Genomic DNA, 27,595 nt, shown 5'->3' with positions numbered 1-27,595 from the left:
TCGAATCTTCGGCTAGTTGTACATATTTATGCTTTCTGCGATTTGCCTGAATCATTTCGGATGTGTGCTGGATGGTTGCTTTCATGAAACCACTGCCTATTCCTTCCTCCAAATGCTTTCCAACTGGGCCTGATCTATATGTCTCATATGCTAAATATTGACAAGATACTTTATTACCTTACTTCCTTTTCATTCTAGTTCCACTAAGTATTGCCGTTTTCAGAGAATTTAGCATATGAGACAGATGACATCCGCAAGGTCTGTAAACATAATCTGACTGTCCTTACCTCAAAGATACGGAGGTTCCAAGTCAGTGAAGTACTAACGTAGTCCACGAAACGAATAGCAACATGTATTTTTTATGTGCTTATTAAATGTTTATTTTATTCCATGAATTCCATACGTGCTTATCCGACATCATGAATTTCATACTGTAATATTTCTGTTCCGCTTCAGAGTTAAAAATATTTACTAACTGATCAGGAAAACGAAAAGAATAAAAGTTTTAATTAAAATCGAAGTAGCTGGTTTTCGTGGTTAGTCATTAATAGAGTGTTGGTATACCATATATCAGCAACAAAACGTCGCACAACAAACTGCACTCGGACTTCGTAACTCATGACAAGATAATGAAGACGGTTTCCGTAACTGATCACGCAAATCTGCAAATAGGCTGCTGAAATGGCGGTCAAGGCATATGCAGCAATTCACTTTAAATAAGAATATTTCAGAGTTTAAGTGATATATTAACATAAAATACGTAGACATTAAAAATGCCACGTCTTCTATCAAAACGTGCGTCTACATCGGAAGCAAAGTCAGAAAAGAGAGTGAGGGAGACAAGATCCCCCGCTAAAGAAACTAGAATCATTTGTTTCAACGGACATTAGGTCACATTCGAAAAGTCACAGATAACGTTTACATGATTTTCGTACAACGTTGCGCCGTTCCAAGTTCGTATGGTTTTCTGACTAATTTAGAGAACAGGGTATTACAAAACGTGTGTATTTCATCTAAGTAAACCAATCAGCGAAACGCTTAGGGGCACTAGCTTTCCTACAAATTTTGTAGCCAATGCTTTTTTTCACGCACTTTTTGTGAAATAAATCACTGTGAGCATGAGATTCGCTGTATCATTTTATTCCTCTTTGTACGATCTCTGAAATTCGTTTGAAAAAAGTGTATTGTTCTATTTAAAAATATGATGGCGTCTCAAATACATCAGGTAAAAATGTTATGAGCCTGAATTATATACTTAAACATTGTTTTGCCAAAAACATGATTTCGGTACGTTAAACTGCTTATCAAGTAGATGCTTTACGTCTAGCGAGCACTAACTGTCACATAGCATTTTCATCAGCGGCACTGCTTATGTGCCTCGCTTCGTGAAATAAAGAATCACGCCTAGTGCTCTGTTTGTCGTTAAGCCAATAATTTAATCGCAAAATGGGGCCAATATCCTGCAATCGTGTATTTTATTTCGGAGCCAGTGATTGCTTACCAGTACAGAAAAACTTCAACCTTTGCTTCACTTTTTATAGCTTATAGCTATAAAACTAAAGTGAAGTCGTAGGGCACCGTTTTTCGATCACCTTATGGGATATCACATATGGCCTCAAGGCGGAAGTTCGAGTCCTCCCTCGGGCATGGGTGTGTGCGTAAACCCTAGAAACACCAAGGTATTTTAGGTTACATGGAGCACCGACCAAGGGCAAATTTTGCCTGTGTTACAATAAGTTGTAAATCTTGTAATTTGTTGTAATATGTATTTATTTTATGTAATTCTGTTTCCATTGAGATATTAGTTTAACAGGAAATAGTGACAACACAATTGAAAGCTTAATTTTTTAACATTCATAGGGTGAATGTAACAACCAAGAATGGTCGAATCTTAGTCAATGAAAGTTTGTGTAAACAAGATAAGAAGGTTTGTAATTGAATACAAAGGCTGTCTAAAGTTTCTATGCACTCTTTGATCTATTAACTGAATAATACAGCTTTGTCATTGAGAGAAAGTTTCAAAAACAGAAATGAAAACACTTGCTAAAATACATGTTATTGTACATTGAAAACTCTCGGTAAACACTTTTCACTTCGAGAGTATAGTTTCACTTACAGATGACATTTAACTCCTGCACACAAAATGGTTGATTCTGAATGAGTCTTACACAGATGGCGCCCACAGCTTCCACATGTTAACTTGGTTGTTGTCTCTTGCTCTCTGGTTACTTGCATTCTTCAAGCATAAGTAGCACCTTGCTTTCCTAGTTGGTTCTTCATTTGCAGCAGTTTTTTTACCTCTAGTTTCTTTCCTAGGATCTCTCCCATCGCGCAAATAATAGGCAACTGTAGTCCTTTCAAATCCATGGCTCGCTCTTCTACATATTGTTTCAAAAGTTCGTGGCCTAATTCATGGAGATACAGTTTTCTGGCATTTGGTTTCCCTTCATTCCATTTAGGCGCATTCATCTTGAACAGTGTGTACGAGTTAACTGCAGCTATATCAAGTAGGTTGTAGAACATTGACAGTGGCGATCTTCTCGTACCCCTTTTTGTAGAGTATGTCGTAACCATTTTATCTACGGCATCCACTCCTCTCTTAGTGGAATTATAGTACAGGTTTGTGTGTGTTTTCTTTTTTGATGTATCAACTTCTACTCCTGCGTTATGATGTTGTGTAGACAACATCAACCGATTTTTCTTTGGTTTTTCCTTTGTGATGTAAGAGACAATTGTTACTGGCGGCTTCTTAGAAGATAGGTCTTTGAATGCGAATTTGGAGGAATACAGCTCTCTGCCTACTGTCGTCTTAAGAATCCTGCTGTACATTTTTTCTGTTTGATTTGAGTGTCCCAACCAATGTTAAGTTTGTAGTGTTGATAGAGAATGTCTGCCAACTCCACAGAAGTGTAGAAGCGGTCAGTTGTGACATTGTAGCCTGTATTCTTTATTGGCTCCACCAGTTTCTTCACAATCTCAAGAGGACCATGTTCACTGGCAGGTCTACTGTCTTTTCGAGCATACTCTTCCATTTTTATTATGTATCGTACAGTTGCACTACAAAGCATTCTGACTAATATTCCATATTTTCCAGGTTTGTCTTTGAGGAAAACTTTGAAAGGACGACGACCTCTGAAAAGACACAACATTTCATCAATTGTATTGTCAGGTCCACTTCTGAAGTAACGTGGGAATATTCCATTCAATACTTCACGCAGCGCCGCAAATTTGTCACGTACGCGTCTATCTGACCTCGTGCCTTTATCATAAAAGCGAAGAATTTTCAATAGCTGATGTGCTCTTGTCTTACCCATAGCTCCTCTATACATCGCTCTTCCCAATAAATTTGACCATAAATCAGATAAAGAAATATTGGTGCCCTGGTAAACTCCCATTAGAATTAAATTCCCATCAAGGCATGTATTTCCGAATCGCTAATGGGAGGTACATTTTCTCTTTCAGCTTCTTCCTTTGTATGGTCAAGTATTTTCCTTACTAATTCAGGAGTGAAATTTTTTTTAAAATGATTCACATATGCTTGTTACTTTCCCAGCACTGGTTATTCCTAGACGTTCACGGACTATGTTACCAAAATCCCTTTCACTATGCCTCTGAGCTTCTGCAAGATACACTCTGCCAGAACTTGTAACATATTTATTTGGGGCGTTACCTGCATGGTTTGTTTCTTCTTCATTGTACTCCACTTCTTCAATGGAATCCTTTTCTACTTCTGTATGATCTGACTCAAAATCATTTAAATCTGATAATTCGTCGTCGAGTAATAGTTCTGCAAGAACTTCCGCATCGTTCAAGCCTCTATAACTCATCTTACAAAATCTACTTTATAATAAAGGCGTCGCTCTACTGTGACAAACTGCTAACAGTAATAATGGAAAGTCTAAAATCAACAATGAAAGTGAAACTCAACAATTAGACACTCAACAAAACACTGTAAAACTCATGTTCACGGTTGCCAACTGAATAAAAGAAAGAAAAACGTATGGGCAAATTTTGCCCATGCTTGGTAGTTGTAGGGAAGATAATAAGAATTATGGTCGCATGGAGTACCAACCCAGGGCAATATGTGCCCTTGGGCGTAAAATTCCTATTTTTTACTTGCAATTATAAAACTTTAACCATAGAAACGTAGGGCATAGTGTATTATAAGGTAACAGACAAATAGAAAAAGACCCAAAAACATAGAAGGATATTTGCCATGAAATTTTTAAAAAATAAAAATATACGGGCAATTTTTGCCCGTTCTTGGTGTTTCTAGGGTTAATACTTAGGATAATTTAGTTTAAGTAGTGTGTAAGCTTAGGGACTGATGACCTTAGCAATTAAGTCCCATAAGATTTCACACACATTTTGAACTTACAACGCGTAAAAAATAAATAAATAAATAAATAAAAATTGCTGGCGTGGCTTAATACGCTTATGCAGTAGATATGTAGTCCAATTCTTACTCCAGATATGTATAAATGCTTTATTGCGAGAATCCTGCAGAAACTTGAGTAGCTTGTTTGATTGATACGATTGCAGACCACATGTGGGCTGGTAATGAGCCAACAAATATTGTGATTCAACGCAAATAGCGACTTCCGAAGCGAAGTCTGTAGAGAGCCAGTATTGTCCGTGTGATAGTCTTTTTCCAACTAAGCAGCATCTGAAAATGAAGGCTCCACGTACTGTGCATTCATCTCACAGTGCGTCCCTACTTTCAGCGGGGTGAAGCTTGTCGAATCATACATTGGAGTATATGGAGAGAAACTCAGTGGACACACAACTACAAACCTGTACTACACCACTATGTTTTTGTTTGGCCTAGTGCAGTGCTAACAACGAAATGAAATACGTTCAGTTCCAGTTTTCGACTACGACATCCAAACTGTTATTAAGTCTCCTCCCAAATATTCACTGTTCAGAACTCCCTTCTCCCGCTTTCAGACACTGACACCCTTTGGGAAGAAATAATGTGTAAAAAGCAGTAGTAGACAAGAACGGATAACGGTACCACTCTCCTCGCTACACGTAAAACATAATATGGTACGTTACAGTGGTGCTACTAAAAGTTATCAAGCAAATTATCAGTGAATGCTTAAAGAGAACAGGTGTGAAGATGTGAGGGTTTACAGAACATATGATCTCAAAATGTAATGGTTCTATTTCCGAGCGGTTTTACACAAAATAGTAGGCATTTTCTGGAAAATACTTACCTACATAACTTTTCCAGTAACAATGTACCGGTTTTCCGTTAAAACCGACTGCTAGAAAGACGACGCAATATTCTACACTTTTCGTCTTCTACGAGGGCTATGCAGAAACAAGTTCACGTTTTCGCCTGCAGCAACAATGGCCGGGGATAGCGCGGTCATGTCGTTGTCTGAGCGTTTTTCCAGTCAGTCGGTATCTAGCCATGACAGCGTGGAAAAACAAAGATTGAAACTTATCGGCAACTGTGTGAAGTGGCGAAGTGAGCGGAAACAATCACTGAAGGTGCAGTGCATCAGTGATGGATTAATTTTAAAAGTGGTCGAACTAATGTTCACTTTGAAGAGCGAGGCGGACGACCAAGCATAACGACTGATGAACTGATCGCAAAAGTCGATGAGAAGATTAAAGGAAACAGCCGATTCGCAATGACGGCGCCACTGTTTAGTTTTTTACAAATTTTATGAAATTTGTTGCATCAGATCATTGCACAGAAGCTAGGCTACCTCGACTTTTGTCAAGATGGGTCCCAAAGATCTTGACAGAAGGCCTAAAGATGGTGACTCATTATTTGATCGAACCGTAACTGGAGACGAGTCGTGGGTCAAACATATGAACTGTGAGACCAAATTGCAACCTACAGAGTGGGGCAAACCAAAAAGAAGTGCTTTCAAACCTTGCCTGCATGAAAGTCTATGGTGGCTGCTTTTGGGGCGGAAAAGCCGTCTTGCTTGTCGATTTTGCTGAGCGTGGATCAGTAACAATTCTTTCGAGGTATTGTCAGACTTTTGAAAAGTTAAGAAGAGAATAACCGTAGATGTAAGTTGAACTTAATTTTGTTCTTGCATGTCAACGCTCGACCATAGACGGCAACTCGCTCTCGAGAAGTATTCGATGCTTTGAAGTGTAAGGCGTTTCCTCATCCGCAGTACGGTTCAGATCTTGTACCAAGTGACTACTATCTGTTTCCTACGCAACGCTTTGACTACGATGCGGAATTGCGGAAGGACGTAACTACATCGTTTGAGCTTTATTCGGCAGAATTTCATGAAAATGGAATTTCAAAGCTTGTTCGCCGCTATTATAAGTGCTTAAGTTTTGTGGAGTCTAAATTTAAAAAAAATCCCACTTTCAAATGAATAAGACATCATTTCTTTTCTAACCCGTACATTTTTTTTAAATGCCAAAACGTAATCTACTTTCTGGGTAGTCCTCCTATACGGTGCGATTTCTCTAAGCTCCCATATGTTGTAGTGCTGCGTAACAGTTTGTGTAACAAAAGTGAGTAGCGTATACAGTAATTTTTATACGTAAGCAAAATCGTTAGTTCATCCAACTGGGTTGAAATATTGTTCACTTGTTGCTTTCTCCGTGAAAAGAGTCATGCCTCCTAAACATGCATCAGTTGGTAGATCCACCAGCCAGGCACGGAAAAGAAAATGATTACGTTCTTCTCAAGGAAGCGAGTATCAGATCACATACGGGTTGCTCAGTACGAGCATCAGACTCGGAAGACGCAGAACAAGAAATTTATCTAATAGTTTACAAGTGCTGCTCAATCGCATGCTTTGGAAACAAAAGGGCAAAACGCATCAAGAAATTTAGCTGGCCATTTACGAGGCGCTATGTAGCGTGCGTTGGAAACAGCACGTCAACGAACGGCCAGAGTATACGCAGAACATTTCTGTGCTACTGGATCTCGACGGACAGTGCATGTTGTCTAACTCTTGTTGCATTGAAATGCCGTGCGGGATTAGCCGAACGGTCTGAGACGCTGCACTCATGGATTGTGCGGCTGGTCCTAGGGCAAGGGTGTGTGTGTTTGTCCTTAGGATAATTTAGGTTAAGTAGTGTGTAAGCTTAGGGACTCATGACCGTAGCAGTTAAGTCCCATAAGATTTCACACACTTTTTGCATTGAAATAAAGCGTAAATTACTGCTACAGTTTATTTAACAAACGTGAGCAGCCTATACAATAATTTTCATAACGAAGCAAAATCATTATTAGTTCATCCATCTGAGTTGAAACATTGTTCACTTGTTTGCAAGTGTAGACATCGGCCACGTAGATAAAGTATGTGAGCATTATTGTACACAAAAGTTCGACACTGAAACACCAGAAATGTGCTGCGCAAAAGGCAAAGTTGAACTTCCGGCTTTTCGCACACCATCTGAACCTCTGTTGTCATTTCGCTCAGGCGACTCTGCCAATTACAGGCACTTTCTGCAACATATTCCCAGATACAGTTCGGCATTTGGTACGACATCGTTTGGAGCCCATTGAGTATTCAAAGTCCAATGAAGGACAAATTTTAAATTCACGGCGAAATACATCATCGCATAGGATCACTTCTTCCGTTTCCCGGCGCTGGGCATAAATTTCTACAAATCTGCTTCGTGGACGACTATGTTACGCAAGTTGATCAGTGATCCTATTCGACTCGAGGCACCAAACATCATATTATCTACTTTGAAAACTTTTTTCCACCAACACCACGTCCTAATAAAATTGTTCAAAACAGCAACTGAACTTAGGTCAGCAGATAATCATACAATCTATATAACAGCTGACAAAACACCAATTACACGGCATGCTAGGAGCTTGCAACGCACAGACCACCAATGAAGCAACGATTGTTATAAATGGAGAAGATTGCGATACAGGTGACGTAATTCTACAGCGACGTTATAACACAATCGTATGTGTCGCTAAAACATCGATATTATGATGCCTCGCAGTATCCCACAATTTTTTGGGATGGGGAGGGCAGGTGTCACTTCCATATTATTCAAAATGACCGAGGTATGTAGTTTGATTATTACTTGCCCGCGTATCATGATATAAAACAAGAAAATTTCGTTTCTTAATTTCGCACATCTGATTTCCATTTTTCTAGTCGCTTCTGTTCTCTTGTTCTTTTTACAGGTGACGAACTAAATAAAAAAGTATCAGCAACGAATTACCACAGCCCATTCAAAATAACTTGACAGTTGAGGTCTGTCACTAGCCGCCACAGTATTGCCCAGATGGTTTGCCGACTGATTTTCTTTCAGGTTCATGAACATTTATTTTTATCTGTTATTACTTTTATGTTGTAAGTTCATGTACTGACACGTTCCATGGCCTTGGAGATTTGCTCCTCAATTTGGTCCTACGGAACTTGACATGTAAATAAAAATAAATAAATAAACAATCACTGGTTAGGCGACATACAAACACGGCGGGTCACTCTACAAATGCTTTTAATGTGTAACGCACAGCAATGATGGAAGCGCCGACGCCCGCATCTCGTGGTCGTGCGGTAGCGTTCTCGCTTCCCACGCCCGGGTTCCCGGGTTCGATTCCCGGCGGGGTCGGGGATTTTCTCTGCCTCGTGATGTCTGGGTGTTGTGTGCTGTCCTTAGGTTAGTTAGGTTTAATTAGTTCTAAGTTCTAGGCGACTGATGACCTCAGCAGTTGAGTCGCATAGTGCTCAGAGCCATTTGAAACGCCGACGCGAGGTGCAACGGAAATGCGAGACTCTCTGTCGGCAGCTCATTTTAAGTGACCAGTGACTGAAATGCGGCAGACGACGCATTTTGTTGCCCTGAATTTAAACTCATGTCCTAACCTAACCATAACCTCGTGATCTGCAGTGTATCCGAGAAAACGGCGATCAGCAGAATGAGGCAGAACTAAAATCACGATTACTTTGTTCACGGCGATGAAAACTAATCCATATGAGTTAAGCCAAGATAAAAAAAAATTCAGTTTCATCACTGAAAGCAAACTGTAATTTGTGGCTATCATTGGTCACCTGAAAGAATCCTCACGCTGGCTACACGAGCTGCGGCTTCAGCAGGAGTTGAGCAGTCCTGGCTGGTACTTGGTTGCAGATTGCAGGCCACACAGGCAGACTCCAAACAAATAAAACATAATGACAGGACAAAATTAAGAACAAATAAAAAGGTCGGTACGATGATCAAAAAGAGGTGGCGAAGTATTAGACAGAAAAAAATTACATGCAAAACAATTAACTGAACAAAAATGATAATGAAAGCCTTTTAAATATATACCTAGACATTTGGGCACCTTTGGCGAGATTCGAACATATGGCCTTCTATGCAGGAGGTTTATATACGAGTACTAACCACTGCGCTCCTCCAGTACCCTGCGGTAATATGACCCAGTCGTTGGCCCAGTCGAAACTATAAACAGCAGCCTACAAAAATTCAGCTTCAAAAGTGTTGTGCGAAGCTTATCTGTTCGAAGCCGACTCTGTGATTGAAATAACGATATATGTGACGCTCAATCGCGTGTGTGTGTGTTTGTGTGTGTTGTTTTTAGTGAAATAAAAGGGCCACACCCAGGATTCTGGATCCGAATACGTCAAGAAAGAAAGCCGGATAAGGAACTGGAACAGAACTGACCAACTGTTGAGACAGTGTGGCAACGTCGAACGATTCGGGCTTGGCGTTGAGCGCTCTGATTGGAGGAGACCAGCTCCAACGTCTGAAGTGTCACCTATCAAGTAATTTGAGTCGAACTATATTCACACCGCATAATGATACACCAAAACGAATAAATGATTCTGCAGTTCTGTCAACTGTTTCATCAATACATGGTAGATATGTGAGCGAAAACTGAATCTCAACGTCTTCTCTTCATTCGATTAAATCAAAAAGTCACTGTGTTCAGAGTGGTAAATTCATTTACAAGATGCGACTGCAAAAGGTGGAAGCATCAGAGGCATTGTAAAAGTGGTGATACTTGCATCGAAGTTCACTGGCACTCCGCGTCGTACGCATGAATTTGCGGAAGACGCCATCATATTTACAAGACAAAAGAATGTCTGTTTGCCTGGTCAAACTTCATCTGATCGACATGATTGACTGCACGCGTTTTCAAACAAAATATCACTATTTTGATGGAGTTAACTGTAAAGACTCACGTTTATGGTGAAAGTGCTGGATATATTCCGTGGAGTGGCAAAAGACACGTTTTCCTCATGCACACATTCTCATACGGCTCAAAATGAAAATAAATACAGCTCAAATTGATTATACTATTTCTGTAGAAATACCAGATCGTGGACACGATCTATTGATGTTCAATATTGTCACCAAAGATTGGTGCATGGACTATGTCATATGAATCCACAATCAGCCGCGCGGCAGATAACAGAGGAACGAAAAAATATCCAAGAGAACTGAATCATGAAATTCGCAATGGTGATAACGGCTATGCTCAATACCGGCGCCGCGAGGTAACTGGTGGCGGTCGCACACCTACAGTCAAAATGAGAAATTCCGATACTGAAATAGACAACACTTGTATTGTACCATATTCCACAATGTTATCAAAAATATTTAAAGCCATATAAAAGTGAAATATTGAAATTCAGTTAAATCAATAAAGTACATATGCAAGTTCGTGAACCATGGCAACGATATGGTACAATCAAGATAAAGCCGACGAGCACACAGATGAAATTATACAATTCAAATTGGTCGATAAATCAGCTGCAACTAGGTAATGTGACGAATTTAGAGTTTACTAATTCACAGTCGGCACCCCCACGTTGTTCATCTTACAAGAGGAGGCCGCCAATTGTGAAATTCAGATTCGATTCATACTGCGCATAATAAAAGCTCATGGCCAGAGGTGTAATGTGGCAAAGCACCAAGATGCACTTCTCAGCCGTTGTCGAGAGAACCGACAGTTAAAAAGAAACAGTTGCGGTGAAATACTCTCTATGATATACAATTTCCTACAGCGTTGTGGCGCAGCGGTAGACGCTCGGGTTTGTAATCCGAAAGATGCCGGATCGAATCTCGCGCCATGCAACTTTTTTTTTTTTTTAGTATTTGTTTTTTGTAATTCAAATGTGTATATACACACACACACATATATATATAATTCCCGGCAATCAGTTGCAACAATTATGCATATAATAAGTTGTTGAAAGTCGTTTGTCGTGGAAAAACTGGCGACTTCGAACATCATTATATTTTCCGCAAACAAAGTTGTATTTCACAAATGTCATTAATTGTCTTCATAATGTTTACCACGTATAGTTAACGGAAGACGTAGAAACGATATTCCGAAATGAATACGTATAGCGTAAGTCAAACGTTCGAATTAGAATAGAGACCCCACGAACACAAATTTGCTGTGGCAGGTATGAATTATAAACTCCGTTACTCGCTCGTTACACTTCATGGACAGATGTTGAATGGGCCGAAACGAGCCGCCGCATAACAGCGTAGTTGCCTGCTAACTTCGAAAGAAGGTAGATGCGGTCCCTTATAACATCGTCCAAAATCAGTGCGGGCGTGAGAGCTTTGGTACACCCTGTTAAACAAACGGAAAAATGGAGGCGGTACAATTGGAGAGCGATCCGCCTTCACCAACATGCATAAGCAATTCATTAATTCGCGGCATGCAACTTTTTTTTATTATTAGTTTTTTGTAATTCACATATATATATATATATATATATATATATATATATATATATATATATATATATATATTTGAATGACAAAAAAAAAGTTGCATCCCGCGAGATTTGATCCAGCGACCTTCGGATTACGAACCCGAGCGCTTACCGCTGCGCCACGACGCTGTAGAAACTTAATAACCGTAGAGAGTATTTCACAGCAACGGTTTCTTTTTAACTGTCGATTTTCTCGACTACGGCTGAGAAGTGCATCTTGGTGCTTTGCCACATTACACCTCTGGCCATGAGCTTTTATTATGCGCAGTATGAATCGAATCTGAATTTCACAATTGGCGGCCTCCCCTTGTTAGTCTTCACCTTGAAAACGCACAAAGAATATAATTCACGGCAGAGAATGCACAAAATTTTGCTGCAGCACCAGAGCACACAACTCCGGCAACACTTTTTGCGTTGTGCCAAGATGATGGATTTGCCAAAAGAATGTACGCAGAGGTACCGAAGTATTACACATGGTACACTACGTCGAAAAAATTTCGACAATGTTGAAGGCTGTCGAAATATATATATATATATATATATATATATATATATATATATATATATATATATATATATATATATATATATATATATATAACGCGCTGGACCGTGTATTTCCATATTACAAGCTACTATTTGAGAGTGCTGCTGATTAATGTGAACCATCTGTATTGGGAAATGTGAGATCGACGACATGCAATGTCAGACATGCGGCGAAGCTTTCGAAGAACTTAATTGTTTCCAAAGCGATGAACGTGAAAGTACAACGAAGGGCAGCTCGTTTTGTATTATCGTGAAATAGGGGAGACATTGTCATAGACATGATACGTGAATTGGAGTGGCAATCATTAAAACAAACGCGTTTTTGGTTGCGACGGGATCTTCTCATGAAATTTCAATCACCAGTTCTCTCCTCCGATTGCGAAAACATTCCTTTGACACCCACCTACATTGGGAGAAATGATCATCACGATAAAATAAGAGAAATCAGGGCTCGCAAGGAAAAATTTAAGTGCTCGTTTTTCCCGCGTGCCGTTCGAGAGTGGAACGATAGAGAGACAGCATGAAGGTGGTTCATTGACCCCTCTGCCAGGCACTTTATTGTGAATAGCAAAAAAATGGCTCTGAGCACTATGGGACTTAACTACTGAGGTCATCGGTCCCCTAGAACTTAGAATTACTTAAACCCAACTAACCTAAGGACATCACACACATCCATGCCCGAGGCAGGATTCGAACCTGTGACCGTAGCGGCCACGCGGTTCCAAACTGACGCGCTTAGAACCGCGCGGCCACACCGGCCGGCTGTGAATAGCAGAGGAATCACGTAGATGTAGATGTAGAACACTGAGAAATTATGAGGGGCGTTTAATAAGTAATCCAACACTTTTTTTCTCGGCCAATTTCGCTTTAAAACTTCAGAATTTGTTGTGGGACATCGTGGAGTAATCCATCTTGAGTCCCTATAATTTCATGACGTTGTGATAGGTGGAGACACGATATGCAGCCTTATAAATGGCGTCTGTAAGGGAGGTGCGTTCCAGGCAGAGAGCTGTCATTGAGTTTACTTTGGCGAAAAACCAGAGCATCGCAGATGTTCATAGGCTCTTGGAGAATGTCTACGGAGATTTGGCAGTGATCAAAAGCAAGGTGAGTCGTTGAGCGAGCCGTTTGTCATTGACGGAACCGCTGCGACCAGCGCAGTGTTGGAACGTGCGGATATCTCATTCGAGGCGATCGACAGATCATGATGAAACACCTCGCTGCTCAACTGAAAATCTCTGTTGGTAGTGCTGACACACTAATCCAGCAATTGTGGTACTGAAAGGTGTATGCCCGCTGGGATCCACCCTACAGCACGGATCTCGTACCTCGTGACTTCCATCTGTTTGGCTCAATAAAGGATGCAGCCGGCGGGAAGCAGTACATGGTTGATGGGGAGGTTATTGATGCAGCAAGACGTTGGCTTCGACGTCGACCAGTAGATTGCAGGCATACAGAACCATACAGGCATAAAGGCCCTCCCAGTAAGGTGGCGTAAGGCCGTCGCACTAAACGGCGATTATGTTGAAAAATTAGCAGTGGAGAATAATATGGTGTTTGGGCGTCCTGAAATTGTGTTGCATTGCCTATTGAATGCCTCTCGTACACTGATGGACGCCTCTGTCAGCTGACATCCGCTTCAAACGCGAACATTATCCGCTATCATTTTCACCGTATGTTCGCCAACCAAACCAAACGATGTGCGGGAAAAATTCAAAGAGGATATGAGCGAAGGTATTTTGCACCGTACTCGTGCCGTTAGAAAAGATGTCATCATTATATTTTCGGACAGCATTTTCAACGAATCTCTCATACAAATACAATGGGTAACCGTCCATAACGAATCACTCATACAGATTAGAGTGGGTGCACAACGACATTCTGCATATGCCCACAATGATCGACATCTATTGACACAACAGTGCTGGTGACCCGTGTTCGCTCGTCGTAATGCTCGAACAACTATTACTGACAGAACAAAAGTGCTTGCCATGGTGCAAAAGGAGAGGAAACGTCTTTATTTTTATATTTAGGACGTTTTACATTCGAAGAGGCAATCAGCGTGTCATATTAGATTCAATAGCCTCATTAATTTACTACCCACAAATATAGCAGTCACATAACCGATATTCATGGAGGAAACTGGTTTAAGAGTTTAACATCTGTTAGATGTTGTGATCTTCAAGAGATAGAGCACTAACTGTCATTGTACGAGGACAGAAGATGTAAATCGGCTATGATCTTGCTGAAAGAATCATCCAGGCATTAATCTGAAGCAATGTAGAGAAATCACGGAAATTCTGCACCTGGACACGGATCTGAACATTACTTATGTAGACTTTATGTTTACACTACCTGATGAAAAGCATCCTCTGGCCACTAGGTTTCAGGAGAGGTGTACCCTCCAGTATAAAAAAGAGGCAGGGACTATTGTGTTATCAGTAAAGAAGCAGTAAATCAGAAAGAGTCGGTGTAGGAGATCGCAATGACTTCGAACATGGACTAGTTATTGGATATTACACTACTGTCCATTAAAACTGCTACACCACGAAGATGACGTGCTACAGACGCGAAATTTAACCGACAGGAAGAAGATGCTGTGATATGCAAATGATTCGCTTTTCAGCCCATTCACACAAGGGTGGCGCCGGTGGCGCCACCTACAACGTGCTGACATGAGGAACGTTTCCAACCGATTTCTCATACACAAACAGGAGTTGACCGGCGTTGCCTGGTGAAACGTTGTTGTGACGCCTCGTGTAAGGAGGAGAAATGCGTACCATCACGTTTCCGACTTTGATAAAGGCCGGATTGTAGCCTGTCCCGATTGCGGTTTATCGTATCGCGACAATGCTGCTCGCGTTGGTCGAGATCCAATGACTGTTAGCAGAATATGGAATCTGTGGGTTCAGGAGGGTAATACGGAACGCCGTGCTGGATCCCAACGGCCTCGTATCACTAGCAGTCGAGATGACAGGCATCTTATCCGCATGGCTGTAACGGATCGTGCAGCCACGTCTCGATCCGTGAGTCAACTGATGGGGACGTTTGCAAGACAACAACCATCTGCACGAACAGTTCGACGACGTTTGGAGCAGCATAGACTATCAGCTCGGAGACCATGGCTACGGTTACCCTTAACGCCGCATCACAGACAGGAGCGCCTGCGATGGTGTACTCAACGACGAACCTGGGTGCACGAATGGCAAAACGTCATTTTTTCGGATGAATCCAGGTTCTGTTTACAGCATCATGATGGTCGCATCCATGTTTGGCGACATCGCGGTGAACGCACTTTGAAAGCGTGTATTCGTCATCGCCATATTGGCGTATCACCCGGCGTGATGGTATGGAGTGCCATTGGTAACACGTCTCGGTCACCTCTTGTTCGCATTGACGGCACTTTGAACAGTGGACGTTACAATTCAGATGTGTTACGACCTGTGGCTCTACCCTTCATTCGATCCCAGCGAAACTCTACAAATCAGCAGGATAATACATGACCGCATGTTCCAGGTCTTTTACGGGACTTTCTGGATACAGAAAATGTTCGACTGCTGCCCTGGCTAGCACATTCTCCAGATCTCTCAGCAATTGAAAACGTATGGTCAATGGTGGTCTTGATGAACTGCGGTATCGTGTTGAAGCTGCATGGGCAGCTGTACCTGTACACGCCATCCAAGCTCTGTTTGACTCAATGCGCAGGCGTATCAAGGCCGTTATTACGGCCAGAGGTGGTTGTTCTGGGTACTGATTTCTCAGGATGTATGCATCCTAATTGCGTGCAAATGTAATCACATGTCAGTTCTAGTATAATATATTTGTCCAATGAATACCCGTTTATCATCTGCATTTCTTCGTGGTGTAGCAATTTTAATGGCCAATAGTGTATGTGAGTAACAAATCCACCAGGAACATGTTACTTCTTCTAAAGCTGCCCAAGTCCACCGTTAGTGCTGTGATTGTGAAGCAGAAAGGCGAAAGAACAATTACAGCTAAACTAAGACCGCGTATAGCTCATGTAGTTACGGACAGGAACCGTCGTGCATTTTGGAGGACGGCTGTTAAACATTCGTATGAAATCAGCGGAAGAAATCCTTCGGGAATTCCAAGTAGCTATCAGTAGTCCAGCCACGACGTCTAGGGCGTTAAGTAAAATAGGGTACAGTAGTCAAGAAGCTCCTCATACGCCACACATTTCTGTAGTCAGTGTTAAGCGACGATTGAAGTGATTTAAAGAGAGACGCCATTGGACAGCGGATGACTGGAATGGTTTGGAGGAATAAATCGAGCTATAGTCTCAGTCAAACCGATGTAAGGGTTTTGGTTAGCAAATTTCTGGAGAACGTTATTTGCCATCACGTCTAGTGCCAACAGTAAAGTACAGAGGAGATGGTGTTACAGTATGGAGGGGTGTTTTTCGTGGTTGGGGTGTGGTCCCCTTAATGCGCTTAAGAAAACGCAAAATGAGAAAAGATATTAACACATTTCACAGTATTGTGTACTGTGTGCAGGAGAGGAACTATTCGGAGCCGATGATTGCTTGCATCTGCATGACGGTGCACCCTGCATCTGTGAGGCAGTGGTTTGTGAACAACAACATTTCTGAAATGGGCTGGCCTGCCCAGAGTCCCGACCTGAACCCAGTGGTACGCTCTTGAGATGAGTTACTAGGTCGACTTCAGTCCACATCCCAGCGTCCATCATCACCAGCTTCTTTAGTTTCGACTCTTGGCCAAGAGCGGTCTGCCCTTTCCTACACAGACATTAAGACAGCTCACTAAAGTTGTCCCCAGTAGAGTTCAAGCCGTTATGTAGGCGAAGGGTGGACGCACCCCACATTAATGAGTGTTCAAATTCCTATGGGACCAAACTGCTGAGGTCATCGGTCCCTAGACTTACACACTACTTAAACTAACGTAAACTAATTTATGCTAAGAACAATAAATAGACACCCATGCTAGAGGAAGAACTGGAACCTCCGGCGGGAGAGGCCGCGCAATCCGTGACATCGCGTCTCAAACCGTGCGGCCACTCCGCGCGTCTTAATAGGTGTCCGTATACTTTTGAGTGTCACAAGCGTAGCTCAGCGTCGCTTCGTTTCGCATCGAGGCAACCACTGTCTTGCCATCAGCAGTTCTTGTTCAATGTATTGTCATGTGCTTTTGTATTCACTGTCGTTGTAGCGTGTCGAACAATTCTCCGTACCCCTCAAGAAGATACGAAAGGAAACGCGTTATACCGTGACGTCCGTTGTGTTGTTATATTGTAAGGCGCCACGTATACCATTTCTATATATATACGTGTATGTCGTCGATGTCGTCTCTTCTTTCCCTCGTCGTTACAGAGCATGAGAAACGTTTGTTTGTGTTTAACTATTTGCTGTCGACAACACAAAACTACACGGCCACAGTATCACCTGATTCCGGAATAGCTAGTTTAATATAGTATAAAGATAGTGGGTTTCGATGCAACGTTATTTAAGTGTGATATTATTCTTCACTTAACCCTTGAGACTTTAATAACCAGGCCCAAAGCTCGACTTGTAACGACAGCACTTACGATCAGTCTGTCACAATATTAATAATACGTAAGGCTCTACACCACTATAAGAAAATATCACTGTTCATGAAATAACAAAATATACGACTAAACTTCTTTATATTTTTCCTTTTATTTAATCAAATGCTTTAAAACGTTTATTTCGCGCCCGCAAATCATCCACACCTCGATGTAGAGTGTAAACGTGTGCATAGTACACCGTTTCTGCTGATAACCACGTATGAGCTTTTGGGTTGCTAGGCCACTTTGATCAACAGGATTTATATTGGATTTTGAAAGTGATCTTTCTATCCAAACTTACGTCCTCCGCAATGGCTCATCAATTATTCTACCCTCTCGGGATAATTAAGAATTCGCGTAAATTGTATTTTTGCGAGTTTAAAGCAAACCATCGACGCCGCGAAAGCGGTCTTGATACCGCGACACACTCGCGACGCTTACTAGCGTGTCACGAAATTGACCTGCATACATCTACAACCAATTTCAAGGTCATAAGTCGCCCTACACGATTATGTGCAATTGAACTTCGTCAAATCAATTATTTCCGGAATCGTAATCACTGATCCCGACACTGACCGTCCATAAAAGCACAATCAACACTCTTTTTTTTTCTAACAGTAAACGAATGACGTCACGTCATCTACATAGTTATTAAAATATTATTCCAAATGATCTCAAACATTTATCGTCATTGTATTTTAATGGTAATCAGAAAAAAATTACGATTTATTATCGGAAACTAACACATAACAGATCGCAATTCGCACGTAACTAAATGACAGCTTTGCATAGCGTCGGAACTTAATCACGCAAAACTATATAAAGAAATACCCCAAATCTCAATTTCTCCATACCAACTGACAGATATAATTAAGATATTCAAGACCTCATAGATCCATCCCGACCTGTAATGTTATAGCGTGTCCCATTTGTTCAGCCGATTGAGCAATTTCCAATAAAATACGTTCGAAAAGAGCAGCTGAACTTGAAATGTCGTAATCAACTATGCACGATCACATGAGAGAAGCTTTCAGAAATGTTGGCCCTAGACCGGTATTTGTGAATGGATTACGTGACTACGAGATGGAGCAGCGAGCCAAAGCTGCCGTGTTGACACTATTTCCAAACACGCGTCTCGCCCAAGAGCGTTGTTTTCTTTTATGATTAATGTTTTACACATCGAAGCTCACACGAAATAATGTGGTTTCCTGTTCTCAGACAAGTTCCCATTACATTCTCGACTTGAAAGGAACCTGCCGCATGTTATTCTATGGCCCAAGTTGTCATTATGACACCTGCCCGGACCTTACCACGTCAGACTATTCAATGTGAGGAGTAGTGAAGTCTTACACGGCTCAGTGTCGGAACAAGACCGATGAAGAATTGTGCAAAACTGTTAAGGAAGCCTTCCGATGACGATTCGGGCAATTTTCAGACACACTGTATACCGACGCCTCGTCACCAGTGACTAGGACGTCACTTTAATCAGAGTACTTATCACTGAATTCCTGGAACCTAATACCAGTCAAAGAGCCCGCTTACTGTTTCTCTGTAAGTGAAGGCACTTCCCAACTTCACATCACCTTCTGAGACCCAAAGCTATGCATTTTTATGCTATCGTCGATCCTTTTTTAAGACTTTCTCCACATCAATAAAGGATTTAAGAGGGATGGAAACTATACTTTTTCTCTCGTTATCAATATATAGCTGTTACAGAAGCTCCGGAACGTAAATCGTATTAGAAACGCTGTCATCTTTTTCAAACTTAAGAAGCCAATATCCGAATATCGTCATTTAAATGTCGTTTTTCTGAAAACATACACCAGTGCAGTGCAACATCTGAGCTCACAATGAAAGAATTTTCTTTGTCACATTACCTTATTGCAAAGATTTCTCTCCTGCTGCTCGTTTGTAGGTTAGAAGCACTCACACGTACGGTACCTTGCCAACAGGCACCGCCTGTGGCTTCACGTGGTATGCGTAGGTTGTCGATTTGTACTACTTCAAACCTCGCTGTCTCATAACTGCAAATGTTTTCTCAATCCATTAGCAAAGGGTGAAAGAACTCGGCACACTTCGTGAACTGCTACCTCCCATGCTATGAGTGTAGCAGAGACACGCTGCTGGGTTCTCTGTTGCCATATTGGATAGAAATTAACTAACCCTTGGCTACACTTTCAGATACATATTTTATGGCTCCTTAATAAAATAAAAAAGACAGCCAACTTGACGATAGCTGCTTCTGCTGAAATCAGACAAATTTAACATAAGAAAGATAAAGGAAACAATTTACAAAGATTAGGCTGAGTGGTGGATCTGTTTCAAATTTGTGTCCCAGAAACTGGCTGATAAGCAAAAGACCGTAGATCTGAATGCAGCCAGAGATCCGAATAACACATTTGACAGAGATCCACCTTTTATGGAGGAAAATGTCACAAGAAATGAGATCTTATACTAACGCTTCAAACCAGAGTAGGATAGACAAACGAAAAAGTCGTTTCCTCACATTTAGACAGACATGCGAAGGTAGGCGAGAAACGATTTAAAAAGAAGTTTTCGCTTACAGTTTCCACCTGCTTCACAAACGTTTACAAAAACGTGTGTTATAATAATTTCAGACTAGTTCTGAAAGTGAATGTTACCATTTTGTTGGTATTTCCTTTTTACCTTTCTTTTTTAATAGTGAGGAATGGCCTGGGCCGTCGTCACGGTAACACAACATGGGGCCTTGTATTATCTTACCAGATAATTTAGAATAACTGCACTTCAATATTATTTTCTTTATTTGTCGTCCCCTTTGGTTATCCTGGCGGTTCCAGTATTCAATATAGCCTTGCTGACATCCCTTGCAGTTGTGCGGCAGGTACTGCCAGGCCTGTTCTGTACTGGATATCTCTTTGGCCCCAAACCTGTGGAATGGAGGCTGGCAGCAGTCATTTTGCTACTCTTCAGCGGAATAATACTAAAATATATTTATAGGATGGTCAGGAACAGTCTAAAATGTTTGTAAGGGTGCTGTAGTGTAGACTGAGTTGGGAAATAGTTGTTAACAAAAAGTTCGATGTGTTGCACTGTTTACAAGTTAATTAGGATTGAAGTTACACTGTCAGGCCGTTACGTGCGCAAATTGAAGCAACCTGCCAGAGATGGTGTTACCAAAAGTATTCTCCGTTTGGTTCCCTAAAACCGAATAAGAGAGTGATACGAAAACTGGACATAGGACGGCGCTAAGGGTCGAAGCCGAGCCTAGGGCTGAGCAGTCTCGTGCGCTATCATCCACGCTGTAAGAACGACTGACTATTTGTATCTGGCGGGCCGCTTGATTATGCGTGCGCAGTGCCCTGATCGGCTAACTTCAATGCTAATTAACTCGGAAACGGCAATGCGCAACGAATTTTTTTCTTAACAATTATTTCTCAGCACAACCTAACCTGCAACACCCTTACAAGCTTACTCTATTATTTCTGTTCAGTCTGTATGTAGCTTTCATCAGTTAAAAATAATTGAAATCATAGGGTAAGATGTAATAAGAATATTTTTCAGAACAAAAACAGGCTCGGTTGAGAAATTATTTAATGTCAATGACACGTTTCACTCTTTTGGGGCATCATCAGATTGAGTAAAGGTAGCTGATGGTTATTTTACACTATACGTGGTTTTATGACTGATGGGTCAATTATCAGCTATTTCTACATTTTACATTACATGTGGTTTTATGACTGAATGGTCACGTATCCAGCTACTCTTACACAATCTGAAGATGCCCCAAAACTGCGAAACACGTCATTGACATCAAATAATTTCGCAACCGAGAATATCTTTGTTCCAAAACACTTTTGAACCGGTTGCAGCCTGCCACGGTGGAAGGGGAAATTTTTGGTAATAACAATAGTTTCTTTTGATCATGGCCATAATACAGACACGGTAGATAAGGCCCTAGTAAAGAATTCGTCGTTAGGAAAGAAGTATGGAGGGATGAGAGTCAATAGGACAATATAGACAAATGGATCGCTTTGCCTGGGAGCCGGGGAATCACACAGGGTTCAGAAGTGGGTTCCATAATTGAGAAGCTACAACACGAGGGAGTGAGGGTGACTTACGAGACTGGTAGAGGCATTGTAGTATTGACCTAAGGAAAGGATGTGGGAACTAGGGCTGTAGCTAGGAACATAGGCCAGGGGAAGGGAGCCTGTACGTTTCCTTGGGATAGGATATGAAAGGTGAGGAGGAGGAGGGAAGGTGCGACATAAATTGTGGAGGCAGTGCAGGACTGGAGAGGGTTGGGGGACAATGGAGATAAGTCTTCGAATTTACGGGATGTGGAGAATTTTCAAAAATATCGAAGAATTTGATGAGAGGGGGTTGGGAAATTTATCGACTGATAGGGAATACAAGTAGGAGTGGAAATACATATACGGATGTCGAAGTAGAGCGAATGGCGTTTTAGATCTTGAAAGGACTGGTGAAATTTTTGGAGCCAGAGATCTAGGCTCCGTTGGAGAAGATGGCGATCGGTCGGGTATGGCTTCTTGTAGGTGTAGAAGACGGTCTGTTAGTAATTTTACCCTATTGTAGGCTTTTTATGAGGTAGGTAGTAAATGGGTGTGCTGTATTAACTTGCAATCGAGCGTTAGTCGGAGGAATTGCACTATTGCAATAAGATGAATGGTACGGTTGTGAATAGCAATTTGGAAGTCAAGGAAGCGACAGAAAGTACATCCTGTGACTATTGCCTGGGTTTTGATGCGGTTGACTTTGAGATACTAGTGGCTACACCAGGAGGTGCTGTGGTGTGCGTACTGTAAGACCTTCAGTACACACACCATCAGATTATTTGACTTGTCGCTCTAACGAAGTAGGCGATTGTCAGCAATATGTCTCGTGATCTTATCGTGGCGTGTTTATCTTCCGCTGTTAGGTCAGACGATAGAAATGCCACTTGCACGATTAGAGTAGCTGATTGACGGTGACCAACTTTAAACAGTACTTGATTAATTTTCACACACATTTATTAAAATAATAACAAGCATAAAAATTACTTAACTTGGTTCTGGATGCTATTTACAATTGACAACCTGAAGTTCCTTTGGTATTGGTACGTTAATCCTATTCTCACATATATCTCTGATACTTGACAAAAGTGTCTATACATTTATCTTCATGGCTATGTACAGGAATATGGTAATCTTATTAGGCGCAGACTGAAACTTGACTATAGACTGGCACAGACAAATGCCAACTAATGCAGACTGATGCAGACAAATGCAGACTGGCTAATCGGAGGTCTGTACACTCGTTATAATACCTCATGCATTCAGGTACCACTGTGCGAGTGTGATCCGTGAGGAGAAAAGGTTCTACGTTAGCAGCAATCTCATTGGCTGCGTTACATATTAATACACGGATCGGCGGAAGCAGAATTTGGTCCGTCTCTATGGCAGTGCCATCTCGTAGTGCGGAGATGGACGAGCGCTGCGCCTGCGCTGTTGTGCTTAGCGGGGCGCGCTCTAGTGGGAAGGTTGTGTACGCGCTGACTACGCGGAACTATGTGCACAACAGGTGCAGTCACTGAGGTGGATCTGGAGGAAACTATGAGAAGCTTGCAATGTGGAGTGGAGGACAAGGAAGGCCATGTTGTCGCCATACTGGAGCACATGGACTTTAATTTTGGAATGGGGGGGGGGGGGGGAGGGAGTGGAGTAGCGGGTGGCTGGAGCATATCTGCTGTATAGAGGAAAAAGACTAGAGGGGAAAACAACAATCCTTGGTACACTCCTGCGAATGGATGGAATATGTGGGACTGAGAATGTTGATGATGACAAAACAGGGGCTGTGTGTCAGACAGAAAGATATAAGACAGACATACTTCATTGTCTGTGTTATATTTTTATAGTTTTAATAGAGGTTGAAGAATTATATCACGTTAAAAGAATTTCAAGGACGTGGGAGCAAAGATGGCGGAACGGGGTATGTTTACATGTGAGGAGAGATGGCGGAAGAAACTGTGGATTGAGTACCGACTGTGAAAGGATTCATGGTATGGTAAAGTTCATTCTTGCTTTCAGATAGGGCAATAGTAATTGGTATGTTTTCTCTGTAAAATAACCAGATTCTTCCATCGTTTTTGTTACTTTGACTAATACTTTTCTCCAGCCTTTATAACAGGGTAAATCAAAAGTACCGTCTGGATATATCACACATCTTCAAAATATCGTCTAATCCACCTTCTTCCACCAAACTTTTCAACACCAGTACGATCACTTCCAAATGCTTCTATGTGCGCGTTATTCTTAGTGCTGTCCATTTTCTTCGTGCTATCAAAAGGATTGTACGACGGTTTGTTACATGATGTATAGTACGACTATTGGTGTACCATTCATCACACGGATGTATCTACATTTGCACAAGAATCAGATATCTTTGATAATATCTTTCTTGGACCTACTTCTGATGCCATTTTCATAGTTGATAACACTGTGGAACCACCATAACTAGGACCTTTATCTTTGCATTTAAACCTTTGCACTAAACCTGTTTTGCAGCCTTTTGAAATGTGTTCATTTTCACCATAGCAAAAACACTTCTTTGCATCTTTTTGCTTGAATTTTGTCATTGTTACGCACTAGCTATTTTATTTTGTGGTCGAGTTCATATAATTCCCTTAGATTTTAAGAACACAGCACCTGCCAAATTTGTTTCGTTTCTTCCTTTATTTGCAACTCATAACACAGACATCTTTTCTGCATTTCATGTCTGTTTTGTTTACTTATGCATGATCAAGCCGAGTTACAGTATTGTGATCAGATTCTTTTTGGCTGTTTGTGAAGTAAATGTGCACACAAATCAGCTTTATCCGTTGGACTACTTGCAATGGATATCTTTCTTTGAACTTCATCAAATTTTGCTTAATGACTTTGCATACCACCTGACCATTCGCATTAGATATTACGAATACTTCGTCATAAGAAGACGATATTTTTTGTAGATTCTATGTCATTAACATGGTGCGACATCCCTCATACATCTTGTGCAGGTTCACATGTGGCAACTGGAAGTAACAGTTTTGTATCTAGTGACAAAACAAGAGGTTTTTTCGCTTTGGGATTTGCTTCCGTCCTAGTAGCTAATTTTGAAAAATAACCTTCAGCTTTTGCCTCTGGGTTGATTAAAATATCGCTTACCATATCATGCACTGTCTCACGTTCCAAAGTGACCTTCATGAGAAAACGCCAGGTTGCCCAGATGTCTTCAGTTTGTAGTTTTTCTTCAGTCGTGATTCTCTTCTACTCCACTCGTGTCAGTTGCAGTCCTTTTTCTTTTCTGTATCTTTTTCAAACTTGCAAAGACATTGTATGACTTCATAAGCTATCCACAATAATGTGGTACAATGTTACAAGCTGTTTGCTTGAATTCCTCGTCTCTTAGAACACTTCACTTAATTACACGTCTCAGTTATCATCAAATAAATATTTATCAGAACCACGCATATCTGCTACATATCATAAGTTAAAATACTTAACAAGTATGCTGCTGAAGCTTTAGTCAGCGTCTAGAATCAACAACACGTTATTCCTGGCAACATGAACACAACAAAAGTAACTAAGAACTTCAAAGAAAGGGAAATTACACAGTAACACATATGTTGTTACGTATATAATTAAATATGAAATTTTAATTATACAATCTGTAAAATCAGCATTACAACACGTAAAGAATTTCCGTCTCCCGAAGAACGTGCCCCAGGTAGATATGGGACCCATCCACCATGCAGAACAGAAAGATGATTCATACTACAAGCCACTTTCTTTCCATTGTTCCTTTGTCCAATGACTGGCATCACGTGTCCAACACGGCCATAACTATAGACATTAGTTGGTTAACAAGACCACATGCAGGCTGGATTATTTGCTCTGGAATACTGATACTTCCTCCAACAATGCACTTCGCTTTTTCCTTGTACAGAGGATGCCTACCGATCGTGTATTACACAATTAGAAAACAAGTGACACATATGTTTGACTAAGATTTGGTTATCCAATGTATTGTAGCTGGTTACCTGTTTCACCTTCATTCATCCCAAAGCTGCAGATCCTGTTGACAACAATTTGAGAATATCTTAAGAGTCCCTATGTTACTATAGTACGATTAGTTACTATGGCAGGCATTACACCATCATAATCTGCATTTTGTCGTAATCGACAGCTTTCCACATTCTCCGGAGAGAAAAGTGACATAATGACTTCTTTATATTCGTGGTCGCTTTTACGTTGGTATCATACTATGTTAAGTCCCTGGAATTGATTCAAACATACTTGTTAACTGGAAAAGGGGAGTGGTAATGTACTAAGTGCACAGTGCAATTCACTCTCCTGTAAACCGTCTCATGTAAATTTATAAATGTATTTACTTAAGTCAAATTTTATTCTAATATATTTATTTTGCTGTAGATGTTTGGTATTTGCGTTTGATGTTGTCCAGTTTCCCTTGCGGATGGAACTAAGAATTTTCAGGAGAGTAAATATTTCATTCAGAAAAGTATAATTAATAATATATTAAATCTACTGAATTGGTTATGATTTGCCATGAGTCTTAATGTTATCGGACATCGCTCAGCATTAACTGAAATCGTTAAAACCCTCTAAGAAGTGGATTCCAAGGGACAGAACACGAAAAGAACGTGATAAGCTGATGGGCAATTGGAATATGGAGAGTGTGAACAGTAAAGCTAATGCTCTCAAGCAATTCTCACGAAAATTATTTAATTTGTATTCTCATTGACAATTTTATATATAAAAGAATAATCATGAATGCAAAATATTTTTTTAAACTAATTTCCTATCCTAAACTTGTCACTAAATGAATATGTAAATGTGAAGCTTTAATCAACACCGACATCAGAAGTAGAATAATTATTCATTACAATTTTTGGTGCAATATTTCTCTTGTTATGTGTAGACTCTCCGAATATCACGTGGACAGTTATATCCTCTTTGAAGTCCGTTAGATAAAGTCAATAGGTCCGAAGTTGATTATCCTAAATTATTTGGTCGCTGATAGGTAAAATGTTATTCATGGATATTTTTGTGACTTGAATAAGAACTCCTTTGCATTATAACTTCATAATAATCCTTGCAAGCATTTTATAATTTTATATCCGAAATATAATGTAGCTCCATACCGTAAATGAGGTCGCCATGAATATTAACCACTATCGTCCACACGTGACACAAGAGTAATGTATTTTTGCTTGCTCGATTATTGAAGATCTATCCACATCTGTTTTTTTTTCTTTTTTCCCCAGACTTGTTACAACCTTTTTGCATTTTAATATGGGCACTTACACAACTACATGCAGTCGCCAAAAGAAGACAGCATGCAATATTTTATAGAAGAATAAAAGAAATATAGGATATAATATCCTGACGAGACCGACATTAGACACTGAGAGCAAGTTTGCTTTAGGGAAGGAAACTGGCAGAGCCATTTTTAAAGGAACCATCCCAGAATTTGCCTTAACCGATTTAGGAAAATCACAGAAAACCTAGATCTGGAATGCCAGGATTTGAATCTCCGTATAACCGAATGTGAGTCCAGTGTCTTAGCATTACACTACCTCACTCATTAAAACATTTCATACACGAAAGTCTTGTAAACTAAATCCTTTATCCCGATATGTGCGACACTTTAAATGATATTATTTGATTAGTAGTTCCTATTTGTAGGCGCTGTGTAGTAGTTGATTTAGATGGAGTTGGACACGATTTTCTTATCGAGATACTACATAAGATATCGATTAA

The sequence above is a fragment of the Schistocerca piceifrons genome, chromosome 2, assembly GCF_021461385.2.
Source record: "Schistocerca piceifrons isolate TAMUIC-IGC-003096 chromosome 2, iqSchPice1.1, whole genome shotgun sequence".
Classification (NCBI taxonomy): Eukaryota; Metazoa; Arthropoda; class Insecta; order Orthoptera; family Acrididae; genus Schistocerca; species Schistocerca piceifrons.
This window is presented reverse-complemented; position numbering follows the sequence as displayed.